General features: G+C 48.1%; 1 protein-coding gene across 3 annotated transcripts in view; it reads right to left on the bottom strand.

The window, feature by feature from the left end:
- Nucleotides 1–23,422, bottom strand: part of LOC137641334 (E3 ubiquitin-protein ligase MARCHF3-like) — a 74,696-nt gene extending 51,274 nt beyond the window's left edge. Inside the window, exon 1 of one of the 3 annotated variants that reach the window (XM_068373781.1) lies at nt 23,255–23,422. The gene's annotated coding sequence lies outside the window, so the exon portion shown is untranslated. Of the gene's footprint in view, nt 1–23,212 lie in introns of all 3 variants that reach the window. The other 2 variants (XM_068373780.1, XM_068373779.1) reach the window with 2 other exon arrangements.
- Nucleotides 23,423–23,663: the final 241 nt, after the last annotated feature.

Genomic DNA, 23,663 nt, shown 5'->3' with positions numbered 1-23,663 from the left:
CTCACCACTCCGTGGAAGAGCTTACCAGGGGAGTCTCTCTTGAGAGAGACTCCAACCGGCAGGTGACATTCTCGGCAACGGAGATCCTGAGTCAGGAGAAGGTCGCAAAGTGTGCCATGCAGGCCACTTCGTGGCTGGATGTCTGGCTAGGGTCTCTGGGCATCCTGCTGCATTCCGAGGATCTTTCCAAGGAAAGCACCAGGAAGGCCCTGGAGACCTTCCTCCTCTCGGGCACACGTACCATCGAGTTTCTGGCCCACCAAGTTTCGAACTTTTGGGCAAACTATCTTAAAACGACGTGATGCGGTGACCGAGAGGTTCCACGCGAAGGTGCCAGCCGTGGATGTCTGCAAGCTCAGACACTCTTCCATCCTAGGAAAGAGCCTATTTGAGCCCAAGGATGTGGAACAGGCAGCCGAGAGGTGGAGGAAATCGAACCACAATTCTCTCCTCCAAAGGGCTCTCACATCTAAGCCCTACAAACCTCCAGCACCCAAACAACCTCGCCACTCCAAATTGACGAAACCGGCGCCGGCAGCAAAGACGAAGGTGTCCAAACAGCAGCCCTTTCCTGTCAAAGACAGGAAGGGCAGAAAGTTCTCCTGGGGAGGCAAGAATCCTAGAGGGAGCGGCCGAGGCCGCAAACGCTAGGATTGGCAATCCCCCTGCATGTCCACCAGTGGGGGATGCCTACAAAGTTGCGCATTCAGGTGGCAGCAACTCTGGGTCGATTCCTGGACGATCTCTGATCAGTCAGGGATATCGCGTCCCGTTCACGACATCTCTTCCTCCCGACAGCGAATCCAGTGTCGTTGAGCTCCTATGCCATGGGATCGGTAAAGGGGCTAGCCCTTCGGGCAGAAGTCGAGACCATGCTCAAGAAGGATGCTCTCCAGGAGGTCGTCAACGGCTCCCCAGACTTCTTCAGTAGACTCTTTCTTGTAAAAAAGGCGTCTGGAGGCTGGAGACCCTTCATCGACCTCCCAGCCCCGAACAAGTTTGTCAAATAAACTCCGTTCAGCATGGAGACAGCGGACACGGTCAGACTTGCAGTGAGACTGCAAGACTTCATGTGTACACTGGATCTGAAGGACGCGTACTTCCAGATCCCAATCCATCCGTCTTCCAGGAAGTACTTGAGATTCAGCCTAGACAAGATCTACCAGTTCAAGGTGCTGAGTTTCGGTCTCTCCAAAGCACCGCAGGTTTTCACCAGTGTGTTCACCCTGATATCTTCGTGGGCACACAGGATCGGCATCCGTCTCCTCCGTTATCTGGACGACTGGCTGATCCTGGCAGACTCTGAGTCGACCCTTCTTCGACACCGAGACAAGCTTCTGGGATTTTGCCAAGATCTAGGGATCATGGTAAATCTCGAGAAGTCTTCTCTGCTTCTATCTCAACGACTGGTATATCTAGGCATGATATTGGACACCAATCTCCACAAAGCCTTTCCATCAGACGGCAGGATAGCAAGGCTGAGGAGGGTCGCAGATCCTTTCCTCAGACGAGAAGAGCTTACAGCCCAATCGTGGTTACGTCTCCTAGGTCACCTTTCCTCCTTAGCCCGTCTGGTTCCAAACGGCCGGCTCAGGATGAGATCCCTGCGATGGCGGCTCAAGTCACGGTGGAATCAAGGCCACGATTCCCTGGACATCCTGGTACCTATGGGCCCTGCGGAACGGACGGACCTTCAGTGGTGGGCGATGGACGTAAACCTTCGAAAGGGAGTGGATCTTCTCATCCTCCCCCCGGATTTGATGCTGTTCTCGGACGCCTCAAAAGAAGGGAGGGGGGCCCACGTTCTGAACCACAGGACCTCAGGCCTATGGTCAGAATCAGAAAAGTACCTCCACATAAATATGCTAGAAATGAAGGCCGTTTATCTGGCACTTCAACAGTTCCAACGGATCCTGGCGGGTCACTCCGTGGTTGTGATGAGCGAAAACACCACGGTGGTGGCTTACATCAACAAGCAGGGAGGTACCTTTTCACAACAGCTATCCTATCTTGCAGTAGAGGTACTGAGATGGACCGAAGTCCACTCTATTCCACTATCGGCCCGCTTCATTCCGGGCAAGAGGAATGTGCTCGCCGACAGTCTGAGAAGAGCAGAGCATCGCAGATAGTGAGTACCGAGTGGTCTTTGAATCCTCTAGTAGCCAGCAAAGTCCTGACTTTGTGGGGTTCCCCGACGGTGGACCTGTTCGCGACAGCCTTGAACTTCAAGCTTCCACTGTACTGTTCCCCAGTCCCGGACCCCAAGGCACTGGCAAGATGCCTTCCAACAACGGTGGGACAACATCGACGTTTACGCCTTCCCACCGTTCTGTCTGATGAGAAGGGTGCTCAACAAGACCAGACTATCAGTCAACCTGTCAATGACCCTAATAGCTCCGCTATGGCATCATGCAGAGTGGTTCCCGGACCTTCTGCAGCTCCTGATGGAACTCCCGAGAGAGTTTCCTCCACGACACGAGCTACTCAAGCAACCACACTGCAACATCTTGCACAAAGCCGTAGCATCGCTTCGGCTTCACGCCTGGAGACTATCCAGCATCTCCTCACAGAGAGAGGCTTTTCGCAACAAGTTGCAGAGAGGATGTCTCGACACCTGCGAAAGTCATCTGCAGGGGTCTACCAGGCGAAGTGGAGAGTCTTCTGTGGTTGGTGTCGTGGAAGGGGTATCTCTCCCCTCGATGCCACTATTCCAGCAATAGCGGAGTTTCTTGTGTATTTGCGGGAAGAAATGCGCCTTTCTGTCTCTGCGGTGAAAGGCTATCGCTTACCCTTAAGCCTGGCCTTCAGGCTGAAAGGAAAGGACATTTCCTCCTCGCTGGAACTTTCCCTACTCATACGAAGCTACGAGCTTACCTGCCCTCAGTCGGAAGTGAGACCTCCTCCATGGAACGTGGTTCGTGTCCTCAGGTCTCTTAAGAGGCCTCCGTTCGAACCATTACGCCAGGCTCCTGATCGTCACCTGACTTGGAAGACTGTTCCTGCCCGCTTTGGCCTCGGCCAAGCGAGTCATTGAACTTCATGGTCTCTCATACGACGTCGCCCATTCAAGGGGATGGGGGGAGGTAACGTTCAGGTTCGTCCCTGAGTTTGTTGCCAAGACTTAGAATCCTGGAGTTCCGGACCCACGGTTCGACTCCTTCAGGATTTTGAGTCTCCGTTCTTAACACATGACCCAGACCATCTCTTACTGTGCTCAGTAAGGAGTGAGGCTCTATCTTAAGAGAACAGCTACAGTTCGTCCTCAAGCGCAAGCCCTGTTTGTGATCACAGGAAGGACGAAGCGGAGGGTCACTAAGAACACCATTTCAGCTTGGATTCGCAGCGTCATTCACCATTCCCTGAATCCAGACCCTCCTCCGTCACGTCGCCCGAGAGCACACCATGTCAGAGTCATCGCTACGTCCCTGGCATTCAAGAGAAACTTCTCAGTGACGCAGGTTCTACAGGCTGGGGTCTGGAAGCGTCAAACGACCTTCACAGCCCATTACCTGCAGGACGTGACCCACAGGAGGTTCGAATCGTTCTCTATCGGCCCTGTGGTGGTTGCACAACAGCTAGTCTATCCTCAGGCTCCTTAATGGACAAGTAGGAGACGGTTGAGGGCATTATTACCTGGTTTTAGTCTGCACGAATGAAAAAGTATGTCTGGCCCTTACTCTTTCCTTTATCCTCCCCTCTCTTGGGGAAAGCAGCATCTTGGGTTCTCTGCACAGCTGACCTCAAAACCACTGCAGGTAAACCATGCTTCCTTGTGTTCCTAGTATTAAAATAATACTGTCGCATCCCCCATACCCTGACAAGGTGGTATTGGGAACTTCCTAGCCTAGACTTCCATCTAAAGGACTTAAGGTCAACTTCCTAGGAAGAGTCACACTTCTTTCCTTCACACACTAGCTTATGTAGGCCGCACGTTCCTTGCGGAGTAAGAAGACGCACATTCCTTGCAGAGCAAGGAACTTGCGAGGTGCAGGGACTCCTTTATCTCGAGTGCTACACACTCGGATCCTGAGTCCCCGGGCAAAGCCAAAGCCAAAGCCAGTAAGGCTGGGACTTGCCACCCTACCTAAGGGTTAAGTCACCCCATGTAAACAGCGTGGTTTGTATTTTGGTTACGGAACAAATGACAAATTCGGAGATACAGTAATTTGTATTTTTCCTAACCATACAAACCTTATCTAATTACACATACTTGCCCGCCAGCCCTGTCCCCCGTGAAGTCCTACCTCTAAGCGAAGTGAATCAGATCACCGGTGTGTGAGGGAGGAGGGGTAGCTACTACCCCCTCGCTAACTAGCGAAGGGGTAGTAAACCCTCGTTAAAAATATAATGGCTCGTCATTTCAGCTACGCCGAAAGTAATACCCCATGTAAATAGCTAAGGTTTGTATGGTTAGAAAAATACAAATTACCTCCGAATTTGTCATTTTTTTTTTACAGTACAGTATTCCTCTAAGAAGTGCAAGCTTTTCTTCGAGATCCCAAACTCTTCTTGACGGCTAGGGAGAGAAAATCACGAGATGAAGGTCTCGGGTTTTCCTTGATGAAGCGAAGACAGTTACTTCTGAACTTGCTGGGAGAGAACTGAGTCCGGCAGGGGAATTAGCTTGAGTTGTAACTCCAGGATTAATGGGAACCAGTTGCTCCAGGGCCACTTGGGTGCCACTAGGGCTGCTGTTCCTTGGAAGGTTCTCAGCTTGGTGAGGACTTTCAGCAGAAGGTTGGGTGGAGGGAACAGGTAAATCTTGGACCATCTGTTCCAATCCAGGGACATGGCGTCCACCACTTCCGCTCGGGGGTCCTCGTATGGGGCCTCGTTGCGAAGAGGTCGATCTGCAGTTCCAGGACTTGAAGGGAGATGAAGGAGAATGAGTCTGCGTCTAGGGACCATTACGACTATCGGGGTTGTCCTGGATAGAGCATCCGCCGACACGTTGCGGAATCCTTGTAGGTGAACTGCCGACAAGTGCCCTCTTTTCTTGTCCGCCAAACGGAAGATGGGTAGCAACACTTTGTCGAGTTAGGGCGATCTTGAGCCCTGATGGTTGAGACATCTGACGACAACGTCACTGTCCAGAGTCAGACGGATATGGACTGAGGGACGTGGAGACAGCGTCTTCAGAGTAAGGACTGCCATGGCCTCCAAGATGTTTATGTGAAACGTCTTGAATAGGGGAGACTATGTTCCTCGAACTTGCCGTTGATGGGAGTGAACACCCCATCCTTCTAGCGATGCATCCTTGTGGATAACGACCGATAGAGGCGGTACTTGAAGAGGTACTGATCTTTTCAGGTTCTTTGCCTCCGACCATGGCTTTAAGAGGGAACGAAGCCTGGTTGGCAGAGGTCTCTTGAGATTTCTTCGAGCGATGGATGCGTATCTTCTCCAGACTCTCGATGCATCCTTTAGCTGTGCTCGTAGCACTGGGTCTGTCACTGAAGCGAACTGGAGGGAGCCGAGCACCCGTTCTTGTTCTCGTCTTGAAATTCTTTTGGATTTTAGGAGTCTCTAGACAGATCCCACTATATCCTTCCTTTTCTTCAGAGGGATGGAAAGACTGACTGAAGGTTCCAATGGATTCCTAGCCATTGGAACTTCAGAGCTGGAAAAAGTACACTTTTTGGTGTTGATCTTGAAACCCAGATGTTCCAGGAATTGGGTCACCTTTCTGGAGGCTTGCAAGCATTCTTCCGAGGATGCCGCCCAACCCAGCCAATCGTCCAGGTAAGCCATCACCTGGATGCCTTGTAAGCGTAGCTATTAGACGATCGTTTCTGCGAGCTTCGTGAAGATCCTTGGGGCTATGTTGACTCCGAAGGGCATGGCTCTTAAGGCGTACTGCCTTCTTTGAAGCCTGAATCCTAGGTAGGAGGAGGCCTGGCGCTTCATTGGAACGTGCTAGTAGGCATCCGCTAAGTCTATTGAATAGACTGTAAGCCTTTGGAGGCAGCAGGGCTCTCATGTGCTGAAGAGTCAGCATTTTGAATTTGTTGTTCTCTATGAACTTGTTGAGAGGGGACAAGTCCAAAATGACCAAGTTTGTAGGAGTCCTCCTTGGGAACACAGAATAGTCTTCCTTGGAACCTGGTGGACTTCACCCTCTTGATCACCTTCTTGTTCAAGAGTTCTTGGACGTATTCTTCCAGGACTGGGGTGGAGTGTTGGAAGAATTGGAGGTGGTGTTACCCAACTCCACCCAAGTCCGTTCTTGACGATGCTGCGAGACCAAAGATGGAAGGTCCAACGATCCTGGAAGAGGCGGAGTCTTCCTCCCACCGGAAGCATTTCATTGCTTCCGGGTTCCAGAGAGTTTACCACCTCGGCCGCCTGGTCCCCTTCCTCCTCTCCCTCTTGATGGACATCGGGAGGAATCTTTGCCGGAGTCTCTACCTTTGGGACGAAAGGTAGTAGACTGTCTTTCATAGGCTGGCGTGAAGACTGGTGACTGAACCATCACCGGCTGGGGGACCAGCTGAAAGGTCTGTTGGGGCTGAGCCACCAACTGGGGAGCGGCGGGTGCCGGAAACTGGCGCTTAGCCTGACGCTGCTGGGGTCTGGGCTTATTGGCCTTCTTAGGTTGGGGGGCCCTCATCCTGAGAAGATTTCCTCTTCTTTGACATGCCCCACTTATGGAGAAGGTTCCGGTTCTCAGTGGCGGCTCTGTCAACGATCTCTTTCACGAGGTAGTTAGGGAAGAGATCTTTCCCCCAAATGTTGGAGGAAATCAGTTTCCGGGGTTCGTGTTTGACGATGGCATCCGCAAACACCAATTCTCTACAAGCTCTCCGGGCCCTGATGAAGCTGTAAAGCCCTTCGTCAGGGTGGCGAGATGGGTCTTAGCTAAGACCATGTAGAAGAATGGGGTCCTTGTGTCCCCGGCCATCGTCTCCATTTGGACCTGAAGAGAGAGGGAGGCAGCAGCCTCTCTTTCGTGTCCAGCTCCCGATGCAGAAGGTATTCAGAGAGCAAGGGGAGGTTTTCGTTGAACTGCCGTCCAGCGATGTCAGCCTCCAACTTTCCTACGGAGAAAGTTAACTGGATGTCTTTCCAGTTCTTGTCGTCGGGAGGGAGGGCGAGGGGCCTACATTCTTCCAGTGTAGGGCAGGGTTTTCCTTCCTCCACCGCCTTCAACACTGCCAACATGGATTTCTCGGCAAAAGGCAAGACCATGGTGACAGGAGCAAAAAAAGATGGGTGTTTCTTGCTTAGGGCCGGCACCTTGGAGTTGGTGTAGCCCTTACTCTTGAGGCAGCCGGCCAGAAGAGATTGAGCTTTCGCATGGTCAAAGACGATGACCTCCTTAGGCTCAGTTTCCTCCTTGGAAACTGGCTCGGACTTGAGACTGATGTAACAGTCCGGGTATGCTTCGAAGCTAGGCAAAAACTCCACCTCTTCAAGGGGAATGGCGCCTAGCTTATCGTTGATGAAGATCCATCCACTCGTGATCGGCATGTGTTCTGCATGCCTCCATGGGTTGGTCACTGAGCAAGGGGGAAGATCCTTAACAGTGATCTTCCTCGGGGTCTGTTTCGACACACGAAGGATCTCCCTCTTGAAGTCTTCGTCCCTCTGGCGGAACTTCTCGTCCAGGAGTGCCACCAAGGCTTGGAGGTGATCCTGGGTGTTCACTTTCACAGGTGTAGGAGTGGAAGAAGTAGGGGGGACAGGTTCCAAAATCGCAACTGAAGTAACAGAGGGGGCGCGGGCGCCATCACCCTCTGAGTCAGGAGCCTCCGTATGCTCCACCTCTTCTTGACCCTCGGCCATCAGGGTCCTTTCGGTGGTGTCCGACACTTCCAACATTCGTTCCACCTCATCAAGATGGAAGTCTTTGAGTGCGTCCGATACGTCAGGTTCGACCGTCAGCTGGACGCAGGGGATCTCAGGTTTAGGGATGACGGCATCCGCAGATGCCTTAGGAAAGAGCAGAGCTCTCATCCTCTCGCTAGGGAGATAGGGCCCCGTGGCGTTTTTCTGGAAACCACGCACCCATTTGCGTAGTTTCTCTTGAGCGATGTCCCTGGCCTCCGCAGATGGGGGGGTCCTCGAACGCCTCATGGAGCAGGTCTTTGCAGACTGTGCAGCCCTGCGGGTCCCAATACCGGAGAGTCCCTTGGGTGACGGAACAGCTGGCGTGGGTTCGGCCCGCCAGGTGACCATAGAAGTCCGGGCGCCGAACGCTGCAGAAGGCGCTCTCACACCGGATGTACTCCTCCTGTAAAGAAGGACGGGGTACAGTACAAGAGTCTACAGAAATCTGTATTATTGACTTAAAGTAATCTTAGATTAGTCTTAAAATAAAATTACCTGTACTTAAAATATAAGATTCCTTTCCAAGTGTAAGCTTAGGATAGGTGAGCTGGAAATGAAGCAGAAAAGACACATACTTTTGCATCCCGCCAAGCCAATTGCCATGACCCCATACCATAACTAATTCTAGGGGCTCCTTCAGGACGCCCTAAGAGGGGGAAGGGATATCCACACTGGATAAAGCATGGCTTAGACTTCCTCCAAGGTATTAGTGATGGTAAAAGGGGGAGCAGAGTTCATTCAGCAAAGAGAGAAAGGGGGAGAAACGATTCTCCCCGATTCAGGTAGGTCCTGGCAAGGGACTGTGCATGGATGCACAGAATATGCTAGAAGAATTTACTGCGCAACTATACACCATAGTTTTCTGACTAGGGTATGTACTATGCCCTATAAGTACTGGCTATCGTATATAGCTATACAATAGACACTGCCGGCGCAGGGCCGGCAGGGTAGAGGCGACAGTCCACTGAAGTAGAATCATTAGGTGGTGCCGGCAGCATGACGGCATGCCGGAAGCGCGCCGGGCGCCGGCAAATCTCCCAGCCATCAGTCTATGTGGCAGAGAGAGGGCGAACCTCAAAATGATGGCAGGTCGCCGGCACGTCGGCGGCCCCCGGCAGTCGGAAAGCAATAGGCGTAGGTATTCCAACACCGACGTCAATCCATGAGAGAGAGGATACCGGGCTAAGCTGACGGCTGTTGCCAGCAGGGTAGTTGATGGCAGTGGACCCTCACTGATCAGATAAGAGAGAAAGAATAGAAGAAGAAAAAGGGAAGGATGGTAGCTCATTACCCAAACCTCTTCTTCCGGAAGGAGTGTTCAAATTAAAGGGAAAGGATGGCAACCTTTCATCCAGCCGCAACAGAGCCGGCAGTCGGCTAGAGTTACGGGTGGCGGCCCAAGGGAGGACCGAAGAGCACTAAGATAGTGAGGTCTTCCTCTGGCAGACCGACCTGTCATATGCTACCCCATAGTTCAACTATATGCAGGGGAGCCTAGGAGTTCGGGCTAAACAACGAAAGGACCGGGCCAACCCCACAACCCACCGGCACACGGTCGAGTTGCAGGACGGTGGACGGGTGTGATGGCTAGGCCAACACTAAGGGACAGAGGTGGGGGGGTCCTGAGGGGGTTGTGTAGGGGAAGGCGTGAGCCCTCACCATCACTCCAAGGGGGGGGGGGGGGGGGTTCTGTTTCCGTACCAGCACTATCTCAGGTGTAGGAAGAATTTTTCTCCAGCCTAGGGTAGGTTAGTACAGTGAAGGCACAGCACTAATGTTCAGTCCTAAACTATAAGAAAACAGAATCCCATGGCCTGCCTAACCTAGGCCAGGGGAACAAGTTCCCAGACCAGGGAAGGCAGGTGTAGGACAAGTTGCTAGGCCACAGGGAGGAAGGGTCGTAACCCTACCAGGTGTGGACTAGGGGGAAGGACAGAGCCCTCCCGCCTTTGCCGACCAGCAGAGACCAAAAGGAGAGTTCATTCACCTAATGGGTTAGCTGGGGGGCAAACGACTGGTACTCTGAGGTTCTGTCCCAAACTCAAAGCTCATGTGCTATGGCTAAGAGTGGGGAAAGAAAATCCTAGCCTAACATCACTTTAATACGATTCAAGTTAAAGAGGGGTAGGATGTAGCCTAGGCTACCTCAGAGGGAGGAGATTACCTTGGATAAGGTAACTGGGGATTAAGAAAGTATACAAGAGCCCTTCGTTAGGTTAGGGGTAAGAGTGTCTACTACCTAGATTATCGAAACCCCTTGTATACTTCCTAGAAGTAGAAAAACATGTGCAATCACTGAATCTTTTATGTATAAATGCCTAACGTCTTCATCTCTTAAATTAACACTAGGAACAATTATTATATCATGCATGAAGTCAACAAAAACGCCTAGGGTATCGAGCCTAGGGGCTAGGCTAGCAATCTAGCATACGAATTCGGCAACCTACACTCGCCGAAATTGAACACTGTCGGCATAATATAACTAATACCTAGCAATGAAGACTAAATAACTAATGCTGATAATTAGTTATAAGACCGAGAGGGTTGTTCTGGCTAACTAAATAAAGCATGCGAAGCGAACAGCCTCGGCGTCATGACGCCTCCGTCAAGGCACAGCTCCGCCACAAACACAGTATTTCAAGATAAAAAGGCGTTACAGTACTTTACGGCCAGAGCTTATTTATACAATACGAGCATATGGTAATCAACTTTCCAGAAGAAGGCGAGGCAAAATATTGCGACATGATGAATTTACGGGCGAATAACGGGGATAAAGCACCTGGTCATAAACGCTACGTAAGAAGGAATGAGGAAGGCGCGCAACGGTGACGTCAACCAAGATGTACCGTAACAGTAACGAAGGAGGAGAACTTAGTAACGGCTCCTGCCATAACTTGCCACACTTCCCCTTCGAAGCGTTCACGCTATGTGGGGTGCAGATAGCTACGTGGCGTGTCGAGCATACATCCCGTTATTATACGATATCCTAAAGGGAAACCTTATGGGTACTTGCGCCATAAGTTAGAATTCTGTGAAACCTTTAGTTTAATTCTCTGGGAATATCTACTGTAGTCATATACGTATACCCTAAGGAAGCTACTGAAGGAACCTTCCATCAGGACGACATGGCCATCTCACCCAAAAATAGATTTTTCGCTTCGCTCAAAATCCGTTTTTTGGGCTCAAGCCGTCGTCCTGATGGAAGTGTACCAGAGAATTAATGTATCGTGGATTTTTCCCCCATTTCAAGTGCCTTCTACTTCGAACAATATTCCTGTGGTCTGGTGACCGTAGAGACCGTGACATCTCCGTTAAATGTCACTACCAGTAGCATTACAATGACCTGGCTTCCAGCCCCCCTGGCAGGGAAGTCCTGTTTGGACAAGAGGAACATCTCGAAGTAACCTGACGAAGATAGACTCACCTGGATGAAGAGATCGTGCCGGTCTCGATGACAGATCGGAAGGTTAAATATTTGTGTAGGAACAATATTATACCACTAGGTGAGTGTATATTAGACAGTAGCTATATTAAACAAAAATAACCATAGAAATAGGGGCAGATAAAACTAACAGCAATTTATTTTCATATGAAAGATAGGAACGAAATAAGATGCATATGGTAAATAAAATAATTATCTTATTTGAAAAACTTGCATGGAATTATAGAAAATTATCTACAATAATAATATCGGATAACAGACATTTCCAGTAAAGACAGTGAAGTGGAATCTGAAAGGGAAAAAATTTTTGCCTTTAAACACAAGTTCCCGGGGGAACCCCAGTCTTTAAAATCACTATACACATGTCCCAAGAACATGTGGCACACGTGTAAGAATCTATGTCACTTCACCTTGATGAAGAACAGTCTATTAGTGACACTAAGTGTCCCTTGAAATCACTATCGCACTAGGACCAACACAGGCACCCGTTTGAGTTAAAGTCCCGAAATAACTCACTGTTCTACGCAGCACTAAAAAGCAGGTTTCATTACACTACCTGCTGCTACCAAGAATCTCTTGATTTCGTGCACCTGCTTCGCATAGTGTCTGAAAAACACTCTAGACGACTTCCAGCCTGTGAAGGATTGGAGGCTTTCGAAGTCCATTCCTTGGAAAAACTTCAGGGAAGAGGCGACTTTCCTAGGATCATGACCTGCGGGTGTACTATCAGGATCCGCTCTGCGAATAAAGTAGGTGATTTTCGCTCTTAGTTGTTTTAGTGACAGGTCACTACCCGAGGTTTCTCCTTTAAAGAGTTGTCCTCCGCCAAAGTCTGAAGTTCTTTGAAGATATACCTTAAGACTCTCCACTGGGCATAGAGACATATCTTCCTTCAGGGGGCAGATTCTCCAAGGGCCCCATCTTTTGGTGGGGAGTTCGTTTTTAGCGAGAAAAGTGTTGTCGGGGAAGAGGGTAAGTTCCCCTGTGTCGGCAAACTGTATCTGGCCCTCTCTTGATAATGCCACTATTTCAGAGACTCGGGCTCCCGAGGCGAGAGCAAAAAGGAAAATTACTTTTTGAGTCAAGTCTTTCAGAGGGCAAGATTCGTTGTACAAACTAGAGGCAAAATGGAGCACCTTATCCAGGGACCAGGTGATGGGTCTCGGTGGAGGTGCTGGACGGAGTCTAGCACACGCCTTCGGGAGTTTATTGAAGACTTCGTTGGACAAATCTATCTGGAAGGCGTACAGTAGTGGTCTAGTCAAGGCCAATTTGCAAGTGGAAATCGTATTGGCTGCTAAGCCTTGTCCATGAAGGTGAATAAAGAAGGACGTGCAAAAATCTATGGAGATTTCCATAGGGTTTTTGCCTTAACGAAGGATACCCACTTCTTCCAGGATGATTCATATTGCCTTCTGGTAGACTTTGTTTTGTATTCCTCTAGGAAATCTAAACTTTTCTTCGAGATCCCAAACCTTTTCTTCACGGCTAGGGAGAGAAAATCATGAGATGAAGACTTTCTTTGATGAAGCGAAGACAGTCAACTTCTGCACCTGTTGGGAGAGAACTGGGCCCGGCAGGGGGATCAGCTTGGGCTACATGTAGCTCCAGGACTAGGGGACACCAGATGCTCCGAGGCCACTTGGGAGCCACTAGGGCTGTTGTCCGTTTGAAGGTTCTCAGTTTGGAGGGGACTTTCAGCAGAAGGTTGGGTGGAGGGAACAGGTAAATCTTGGACAATCTGTTCCAGTCCAGGGACATGGCGTCCACTGCTTCCGCTTTGGGGTCCTCGTAAGGGGCCACATATCGAGGAAGTTGCTTGTTGTCGCTCGTCGCGAACAGATCGATCTGTAGTTCCGGGACTTGACTGGAGATGAAGGAGAATGATCTTGCGTCTAGGGACCTTTCCGACTATCGGGCTTGTCCTCGATAGAGCGTCCGCCGTCACATTGCGGAATCCTTGTAGGTGAACTGCAGACAAGTGCCATTTCTTCTTGTACGCCAGGCGGAAGATGGGTAATAGCACCTGGTTTATGTGGGGCGATCTCGAGCCCTGACGGTTGAGACATCTGACTACTACCGAGCTGTCCAGAGTCACACGGATGTGAATCGAGGGACGCGGGGATAATTTCTTCAGGGTGAGAAGAACCGCCATGGCCTCCAAGATGTTGATGGGAAAAGTCTTGAATAGGGGAGACCATGTTCCTTGAACCTGTCGTTGATGGGAGTGACCCCCACAACCCTCCAGAGAGGCGTCCGTGTGGATGTTGATCGATGGAGGCGGAGGTTGAAGAGGGATGGATCTTTTCAAGTTCCTTGCTTCTGACCACGGTCTTGGTGGTGAGCGAAGCCTGTTCGGTAGGGGTCTCTTGAGATCTCTTCGAGCGATGGATGCGTTTCGTCTCCAGACTCCTGAGGCATCCTTTAGCTGTGCTCGTAGCACTGGGTTTGTCACCGAGGCGAACTGTAGGGAGCCGAGTACTTGGTCCTGCTTTAGTCTTGAAATCCGTTTGGATTTGAGAAGTCTTTTGACAGACCCAGCTATTTCTTTCCTTCTCTTCAGCGGGATGGAAAGGCGGTGTGACTGAAGATTCCAATGGATTCCTAACCATTGGAACTTCTGAGCTGGAGCGAGGCGAGACTTCTTGATGTTTATCTTGAAACCCAGATGTTCCAGGAACTGGGTCACTTTGCTGCAAGCTCGCAAACATTCTTCTGGCGATGTCGACCAGACCAGCCAGTCATCGAGGTAGGCCATCACTTGGACGCCCTGAAGGCGTAGCTGGTGGACGATTGTGTGTGCTAGTTTTGTGAAGATTCTCGGAGCCACGTTGAGCCCGAAGGGCAATGGCTCTGAAGGCGTAGCTGCTTCTTTGGAGCCGGAATCCTAGGTAGGAGGAAACGTGCTGGTTCATTGGGATGTGCCAGTAGGCGTCCGCCAGGTCTATTGAGACCGTGTAGGCCTAGTGAGGCAGTAGGGCTCTTATTTGTTGAAGAGTCTGCATCTTGAATTTGTTGTTCGCAATGAACATGAGGGGGGAAAAGTAGATGACTGAGCTTGTCCGAGTCCTTCTTGGGAACACAAAACAGTCTTCCTTGGAACCTGGTGGACTTTACCCTCTTGATCACCTTCTTGGTCAAGAGTTCTAGGACATATTCTTCCAAGACGGGGGTTGATGGCTGGAAGAATTGGTTAAAGGTTGGAAGTGGTTGCGTCCAGCTCCAACCCAGTCCCTTCTTAATGATGCTGTGTACCCAAGGATCGAAGGTCCAGCGATCCTGAAAATGGCGGAGTCTTCCTCCCACCGGAAGCACTTTATTGCTTCTGGTTTCCCGAGGGTTTGCCACCTCGGCCGCTAGCTCCCCTTCCTCCTCTGCCCCTGGAGGGACGGCGAGAGGAGTCTCTGCCGGAGCCTCTACCTCTGGGACGAAAGGTAGTGGATTGTCGTTCATAGGCAGGGGTGAAGACCGGTGATTGCGACAACACCGGCTGGGGGACCAACTGAAAGGTCTGTTGTGGCTGTGCGACCACTTGGGGAGTAGCGAGAGCCGGAAACTGGCGTTTTGGTTGACGCTGCTAGGCCTTGGTTTCAAAGATTTCCTTTTAGGCTGAGGGCCTTCGTCCTGAGAGGACTTTCTTTTGCGGGACATACCCCACTTATTGAGAAGGTTCCGATTCTCAGAGGCGGCTTTGTCCACAATCTCTTTCACCAGAGCTGTTGGGAAGAGATGTTTGCCCCAGATGTTGGAGGAGATTAGTTTCCGGGGTTCGTGTTTTACTGCCGCGTTGGCAAACGCAAATTCTCTGCAGGCTCTCCGGGCCTTGATGAAGCTATATAAGTCCTTCATCACTGTTACTGGGTGGGTCTTCGCGAAAACCATCTACAAGTCTGGGACCCTAACGTCTCCGGCCAGGGAGGCGGCTAGCCTCTCCTTGGTCTCTTGCTCCCGACGAAGAAGGTGGTCGTTCAGCTTTGGAAGATCTTCGTTAAACTGACGACCAGCCGCGTCAGGTTCCAGTTTCCCGACCGTGAAGGTAAACTGGATATCTTTCCAGAATCTGTCGTCGGGGGGAAGGGCGAGGGAGAGAGGCCTACACTCCTCCAGGGTAGGGCAGGGCTTTCCTTACTCCACCGCCTTCATGACCGCATGAAGGCCTTTTCCACGAAGGGAAAGGTCGCAGTAGAGGGAGCAAGAAAGGACGGGTGTTTCTTGCTCAATGCCGGCATCTTAAAGTTGGTAAAACCTCGGCTCTTGAGACATTCTGCCAGCATGGCTTGGGCTTTTGAGTGATCGAACACGATCACTTCTTTGGTTTCGGTCTCCTCCTTGGAGGCCGGTTCGGACCTGAGCCGGACATAACTGTCCGGGTAAGCCTCAAAGCTGGGGAAGAATTCCACTTCTTCCAAGAGGATGGACCCTAGCTTGTCATTAATAAAAATCTTGCCAGTTGTAATTGGCATATGCTCGGCGTACCTCCAGGGGTTAGACTCCGAGCAGGGGGGGGAGGTCCTTAACCGAGATCATCTTCGGTTGCTTCCAACCCATAAGATGACTTTTGAGCTCCTCTTGGTTCTTACGGAGCTTTTCGTCCATCAGTGCCACCAGTACCCGGATGGCATCATCGGTGGCCGGCAGCAGGGGTTGCGAGGCAGCGGAGGTAGAGGGGACTGGCTCCTCGCCCTCCGAATCAGGGAACTCCACCTGATCCTCTTCTTCCTCCAGATATTCACTCATGAGTGTCCTCTCGGTGTTGTCGAACACTTCCGACATCATCTCAACCTCGTCCAGATGACACTTTCGGAGTGTAGCCGAAATGTCGGGTTCAAAAACTAGTTGAACGCAGGGGATCTGATCCTGGGGAATCACAGAATCCGATAATGCTTTTGGGAAAAGCAGGGCCCTCATCTTTTCATTGGGGAGATAAGGCCCGATGGCGTTCTTTTGGAAACCGCGCACCCACTTGCGCAGTTTCTCTCGAGCGTAGTCTCTGGCCTCCGTGGAAGGAGGGTTATCGAACGCCTCATCAAGAAGGCCTTTGCAGGTTGAACAGGGCTGCGGATCCCAGTACTTGAGATTCCCCTTCTTTGCTGCACAGGGCAGCGAACCCTGCAGAAGGAGCTCTCACACTTCACGTACTCCTTCTGTAAAAGAAAGAGACCATGAGTACATGGAAGACATAGTTATGGCTTACATTACTCTAAGATTAAGATTGACTTATATCGGTAAGATTGGTTTTAAGTGAGCTCAGGATAGGTGAGCTAGAAAGGAAGAAGGTTACCGTGACCTTTTCTGCAGTCAATTCCTTAGGACCTGAAGGTTCTAAAGGAGGGAAGAGCATCCTTATGGATGAGCCAAGCTTAGGCTTCCTTGTTAAGGAATTGTCTACAGAATGGAGAGGATCTGAAATCAATCAGAACCTAGGGAGAGAGGGGGGGGAAATAGGATAAACCCCCCTTTATTTGGGTAGGTTCCGGCAAGAGACTGCACTGAGAAGCACAGCGTATGCTGGAAATGATGTACTGTACAACCGTACACCATAGCCACGGTTTTTAAGGTATGAAATACCAAAGAAAGAGCGGTCAGGCTATCCGGCTGCATCAGAGCGTCTGCCGGAGCGGGGCCGACAGCCGGGGGAGGGGTGCTTGTCCATTAAAGGCGCAGGGGCGTCGCCGGCAGACCGGCGGAAAGCCGGAGGCCGGTCCGGCGGGGTGAATCCATCTAAGGCCACGCACTGAGCAGCAGAAAGATAGGAGACACAGAGGAAGGCGATCGCCGGCATGACGGCAGGTCGCCAGCAGGACGGCAGCCTCCGGCAGCCTGTCGGCGCTGGTGAACCTTAGCTGGCGGCATAACATGGAGGAGAGGGTTACCAGAGATGTTGGCGGTAGCGTCGGCAAGGGGAGGCGGCCCCTGGCAGGCTGTCGCCCTAGATAATCCTTAAATAGTGACATCCTATGAAGTAGGAAGGTCACCTGAGGTGTCAGCGGCTAGCGCCAGCAAGCGGAGGCGGCACCATGATAGGAGAGAGAAAGGTAAGGAGAGAGAAAGGTAAGGAGGGAAGGTCCATCCATCCATATACCAAGGCACTTCCCCCAATTTTGGGGGGTAGCCGACAGCAACAAAAAAACAAAACAAAACAAAAAAAAAGGGGACTACTCTCTACGTTCCTGTATAAAAAATCCTGTGAGACGTTATCAAAGGAGGGAAGGTAAGGAAGGGTAATGCCCGATACCCAACCGACTTCCCTCCGGAAGGAGTGCTCTCATGATAGGGGATACGCCTCTCATCCGGCGGCAGGGAACCGGCAGACGGTTGGAAGCCTGTGGTAAAAAAAGGGAGGATCAGAGGACACTGCCGAGGGGGATCTTCCGCCGGCACCACCCCATAGTTCGACTATGGAGGGGAAGTGTAGCAGAGCGGCCAACCAAGCAGAAGAGCACAGCCAAACCTACAACTCTCCCCAGGAGAAGAGTTGTAGGACATCGGACAGGAGTGTGAAGGCAAGCCAACACAAAGGGATAGAGTGGGGAGGGAGTTAGGGGTCTTGAGGGAGCAGAAGGGGACAACCCTAATACTCCCAAGGGGTGGGGGGAATCTGTTAGGTGCTAGACTGCCCAGGCAGAAGAGAACGCTCTCCAACCTAGGGAAGGTTAGCTCAGATCAGGTACAGCACTGGTGTACTGTCCTAAACTATAATAAAACAAACTCCCAAAGCCTAACCTAAACCAGGAGAACCTTCTCCTAGATTAGGGAGGGCTGGGAAAGACATCGCTAGGCTACAGGGAGGAAGGGACGTGTCCCAACCAAGTGCAGTCTAGGGGGAAAGGCAGAGCCCTTCCACCTTCAGTCTCAGTCGATACCCTAAGGGAAAGGCATTCCCCTAAGGTGGACTGGGATGAACAATAGGTACTCTGGGGTTCTGTCCGAGGGCCCTTCATATACTATGGTAGAGAAGAGGAAAGAACGATCTAGCCTAACCTACCCGAAAACTATTCCGGGTAAGGGGGCTAAGATATAGCAAAGCTACCCAGAGGGAGGTTACCCGTAGGTAACGGGAGATAAGTTAGCATACAAGGGCCCCAACGTTGGGTTAGGGGAGTGTGACATGGATGGACCAGGCAAAATCCCTTGTATGGTCCCTAGAAGGCAAAAGTACATGTGCAACACTGAATCTTGTATGTTTAAAATGCCTATATCTTCATTTACATTAACACTAGGAACACTTATTATATTATGCAAAAGTAAACATGAACACTAGGCTTCGGCCTAGGGTAGGCTAGTAGGCTAGCATGGGGTCGGCTAACTAAGAACGCCGAAGAATACCATCGGCATAATATAACTAATTCCTAGCAATAAAGACTAAATAACTAATGATATTAATTAGTTATACGACTGGGAGGGCTGTTCTGGCTAACTAGCTAAAGCATGCGAGGCGAACAGCAGCGTCGTAAAATGGCGCCTCCGGTCAAGGCACAGCTCTGCCACAAAACACAAGATTTAAGGGTAAAAAACCGTTACTTTACAGCCAGAGCTTATTTAAACAATACAAGAACCTGGTACTCAACTTTCCAGAAGAAGGCGAGGCCGAACGTTGCGACGTGACGAAGGATGCAAGGGATAAAGCGAGATCACTGGGAAAAAACCAACCGTTGTAGAAAGCTACAGAGCGAGGAATGAGGACGGACGTGACGTCACACAGGATGACGGACAGCTATGGCCGCTGTTTGTTTACGTTGCGAGTACCGTAACAGTAACGAAGGAGGATAACTTTGGAGCGGCTCCTCAGTTATCTCGCCACCTTTCCCCTCTCGAAGCGTAAACGCTATTTAGGGTGCAGATAGCCATGTGGCGTGTCAATGCATGCGTCCCCTGTTGATATACGATATCCTAGAGGGAAACCTTTAGGGTACTCGCGCCAGAAGTTAGAATTCTGTGAAACCTTTAGTTTAATTCTCTGGGAATATCTACTGTAGTCAAATATACCCTAAGGAAGCTACTGAAGGAACCTTCCATCAGGACGACATGGCTTGAGCCCAAAAAGTATTTTTTTTTGGGGGGGGTTGGAGGAAAAAAATGCAACTTACTCTCAACTACGATGAGTAGATCTAATGCTCATCTAAAATGATACACGCCATTCACATTCACCAAATATATTCTACTTTCATAAATGCATTGCATTTCACTACATGATATACGCAACACTAAGGAAATAGTGCTAAATTTTCAGTAAATCACCAGAGGTTGTGGAGGCTTGTGGCAATTTCCCATACGCATTCCCATAGCTCTAGGGATTATTTTAACATAGCAGGTAATAAGCAATAGATCACCACCTTTCATCGACAAAAGGGTAGCTTAAATTAAAATTTTTCCTGAAGTTAGTTGATATTCACTTCCTTTTAACGTTGATCACGACCCATCAAGACTACCATCATTCGACCATATAATACAAATTATACAACAAATATGGGTTTTATTGTAGTGTATTACAGGGCAATGTAACCTAGGAAAAAACTACTTTTTCTTATAGAAAAAATTACGCTCTTCGAAAATGACACTCGTTCCCGTCGCAAATGAATAGTTTCAGAAATATATATACATCTATATCCTACGATAATGGGGGACCCCCAGTGGGAACTCTGGGTTTTGGGTGGGGAAAACATACTGGGGGAAACGAAATATAATCATAAAAAAAGCCTTTTCTTCTCTATACATTAACTTCTTGAATGTATAATAATCTGAGGAAAATACAAAACAGTATATCTGAATAAACTTTGGAGGCGCCGTTGCTAAGATTGTCTCGTGAAAAAATACAGTAACCAGTGCTGCCAACGTCTGATGTAGATCAAATGTCAGCTTTCCATGCTATCAGGGTTACCAGGTTTTCCAAATGAGAAAAGGCCAACGTCTGATCAATTGCACCTTTAAAAGGCCACCCTGATACTAGAATAAGGTCGAATATATAGCAGTTAAGTCTAACCAATTTCAAATAGGCCAAATTTAGGCATCTAGCATGGAAAGAGGTCAAATTTGATTTTTTTGGCCCAAAAAAGGCCAACCTGGCAACCCTGCATGCTATCATTAGCACCCGTACGTTCGTTCGTGCATACCAGTTTCGTCCTGCGCAGATACCCCTCCCCTTGCGCAGCAGCTTTTTCCCCACCTATTACTAGTTTTATTACCCTATTCCTTTTAAAATCATCTCGTTTTATATTCCCATTCAATATTATTTATCATACATGAATACTTTCTCTGGACTAGTTTCCCTATACAGTTCATTCATGTTTACCCTCTACACTCCGTTGTTTTTCCGTTAACCAATCGTGAACAGGTACCTATTCAAAGTTTACACAAGGGGGTTGTCTACTGATATTTCCCTACCCCCTTCCTTTGTCTCTTTAAGTGGTCTGTTCATACCAAATCCTTTTCCCTTGTAACCTTTGACCTAGTAAGGTGTCCGTCATTTCAAGCGAGGTTTATTTTTTCGTATTTTGCGATGGAGTATGTTATAGATACTTATAACGGCTTCAGTATTCCGTTCCTAAAACGGATGCATGAAAACTTTAAATCAATCAATCAATCAATCCTAAAACATTTGCAAAATTCCATGGTGATTTTTATTATTCTTCAGCCAATGTTGATAATTTCCTGAAATCACACATCGTAATTCCTCGACCCTTACAGTGCCCCAAGTGCCGTTTCCCTCCTATCTTACAGGAGGGACATTCACGTATTTTATTATTGTAATACCAAAACCATCATTCCTAAAACCAAAAAGAAAAGTCGTTGTGGTTATACCGTTACTTATTATAAAGGTACATTTTGGAGAAAAAGTCGTCTACCCCCATGGAAGATAATAATTGCAAAAAGGTAAGTCATTCCTCAATAGTCATTATATGTATTTTGTGACCGGGGAACTCCTATGTTAGGTTAGGTGGGTTCGAAACTTTACAAGAATAATTGCCTAAATAGCAAAATAATTAAAATAATTAAATAAAGCTATTAAAAACTGGAAGTCGTTCTGCTATCTAAATAACACATGCCTAACGAACGACTGCGCCATGGCGCCTCCAGTAACTGGCCTAGCTCCTAGACACAATAAAATACTCTAATTTCATTGTGAAACAGGAGCTAAAATATACTCATAGTAAAAACCCGATACTCAACTTTTCAGAGGCGGAAGATGGAGAAAGCATAATAATAATCTTGTAAAACGATCGAAAAGTTAGATCACCAGGAAATATCACCGAGCGAGATCGCTACAAAAAAAAGGAAAGTCGGCCGTCGTGGGAATGGCGCTGTTATATTCCCAATAGTATTACAAGAGCGGGGAGCGCCTTTGGACGGCTCCCTTTTGCCACATCCTCCTCGAAGCCAAAATGCTGTTTGGGGTGCAGATTGCTATGGAGGCGTGTCAAGAATGCGTCCGCTGATATTATGAGATATCCTTTGGAGAAATTTTAAGGATATTCGCGCCAGGAGTTAGAATTCTGGACACCTAAAGGTAAAATTCTCTGGGAATATCACTGTAGTACATATATCCCTTAGGAAGCTACTTTAAGGAACTTCCCTCACAACATCATGGCTTGAGCCCAAAAATATTAATTGCAAAAAGGTAAGTGCTTCTCAATAGTCATATGTATTTTGTGACCGGGGAACTCCTAGGTTAGGTGGGTTTGTTAGGTTCTGTGCCCTTATAGTACTTTTTATTTATTGTGTAAAACTTATATGGGAAAATTATTTAAAATAACGTATGGAAATATCTAGCATTACTATCGCTAGTAATGTCACCGTACCGTTGGTAACTCTGTACCATTCGTCATCGTCGGTAACACTATCATTGGTAACATTGCTAATGTTATCGTTCGCATCACATCCGTAAGGGAAGTTGAGAGAGATATATATATACATATACACACATACATACATACATACACATACATACACACACACATACATACACATACATACTTACACACACATACATACATACACATACATATATACATACATACACATACATATACATACACTCATTCCTGTTTTCCTGAGGCTAAACTAACTAGTTTAGCTTTTCGACCTCTGAGATTAAAGCTCTGTTGATGGACCTTGATGCTTATGGAGGTGTAGACCCAAATGGTATTTTTCCTTTCTTTTTTATAAAGACAGCAGATTTCTTAACTCCAAAGTTTATCTGTTATTTTGCGCAAGTTAGCAAGAGGTGGAGCTTTTAGCACTTGTTGGAGAATTGGTAATGTTACTCCTCTATGTAAATGTGTTTGTAGTAGCTCAAGTCACACGGATTACTGCCCAATTTCCATAACTCCCATATGTAGTTTTTAACCTCTTCTGGCAAAACGTCTTAAATAGTAAGGGAAGTGTTTATATTTAAATATTTTAACCCATCATATATGACAACATTGTTTATATGTAACAATTTTAACAGAAAATATGTTTTCCGGTAGGAAATATCGTGATTTAACCGGTTTTCACCTTCATTTCATCCGTAATAACATCAACCAATTCGACATCTTAAAGGTAGCCGAATTGGTTCTGTTTGTTTGCTCGTGAAATGAAGGTCAAATTCGGTTAAATCACGTTATTTATTATAGGAAAACATATATTTTCTGTTCGAAATCACACCCTGTAATACAATACAAATTTACCCAAATATGTATTGGCGCGATAATAAACTTCATACAATTAGGCTACCAATTTCTGTTTTACACCTGTGCAAATCAATGTACTTGCAATGTGGTATGCTTAACACTTTTCATTTGGAATAGAGAACATGAATTAGAAAAAAAAAAACTATTGTCTCCACGAACAAAAACAAACTAGCAAACAATATTCAATTAACGTCTCTGGTCTAACCACAAAAGCAAACCAATTTTGTCTATATGCAATAAAGCTCCAAATACCAATTAAGAAACTACTCACAAGACGCTATGCTAATATTTACATGGAATGTATCAAACATACCAGGAACTTTTCATTAACTTGTAATAGCTAAGAGCACAGTCAAGTTGGTCAAACTTTTCCAGGTTCCGTTACACTTCACGGTAAAACCAAATAAGTCGTTGTTAAGTTATGGAGTCAAGTCACAAATATCAGAAACCTTTCTACTGTGATGTCTATTAGAAGTTACGTTGTTGTAATGACTTTTTTTTTCTTTTTATAAAGATGAATCAAGGATTAGAAAGAAGTAGGCGTTGCTCATTAGAAAAAAAAATTTCTCTGGTTTTCATTTCAAATATAGAGAGCTAAAGTTAAGGCCCTAAAATGAATATGAATAAAATTAAGGTAATGTTCAATGAAAATTTTGGAAAAATAAAATAAAGGCAGTCGGTGATCTTCTAGAGATTGTTAAGGATAATGCTTATTTAGAGCA

The sequence above is a fragment of the Palaemon carinicauda genome, chromosome 5, assembly GCF_036898095.1.
Source record: "Palaemon carinicauda isolate YSFRI2023 chromosome 5, ASM3689809v2, whole genome shotgun sequence".
Lineage (NCBI taxonomy): Eukaryota > Metazoa > Arthropoda > Malacostraca > Decapoda > Palaemonidae > Palaemon > Palaemon carinicauda.
The sequence above is the reverse complement of the archived record's forward strand: the minus strand, read 5'-3'. Positions and strand labels throughout refer to the sequence as shown.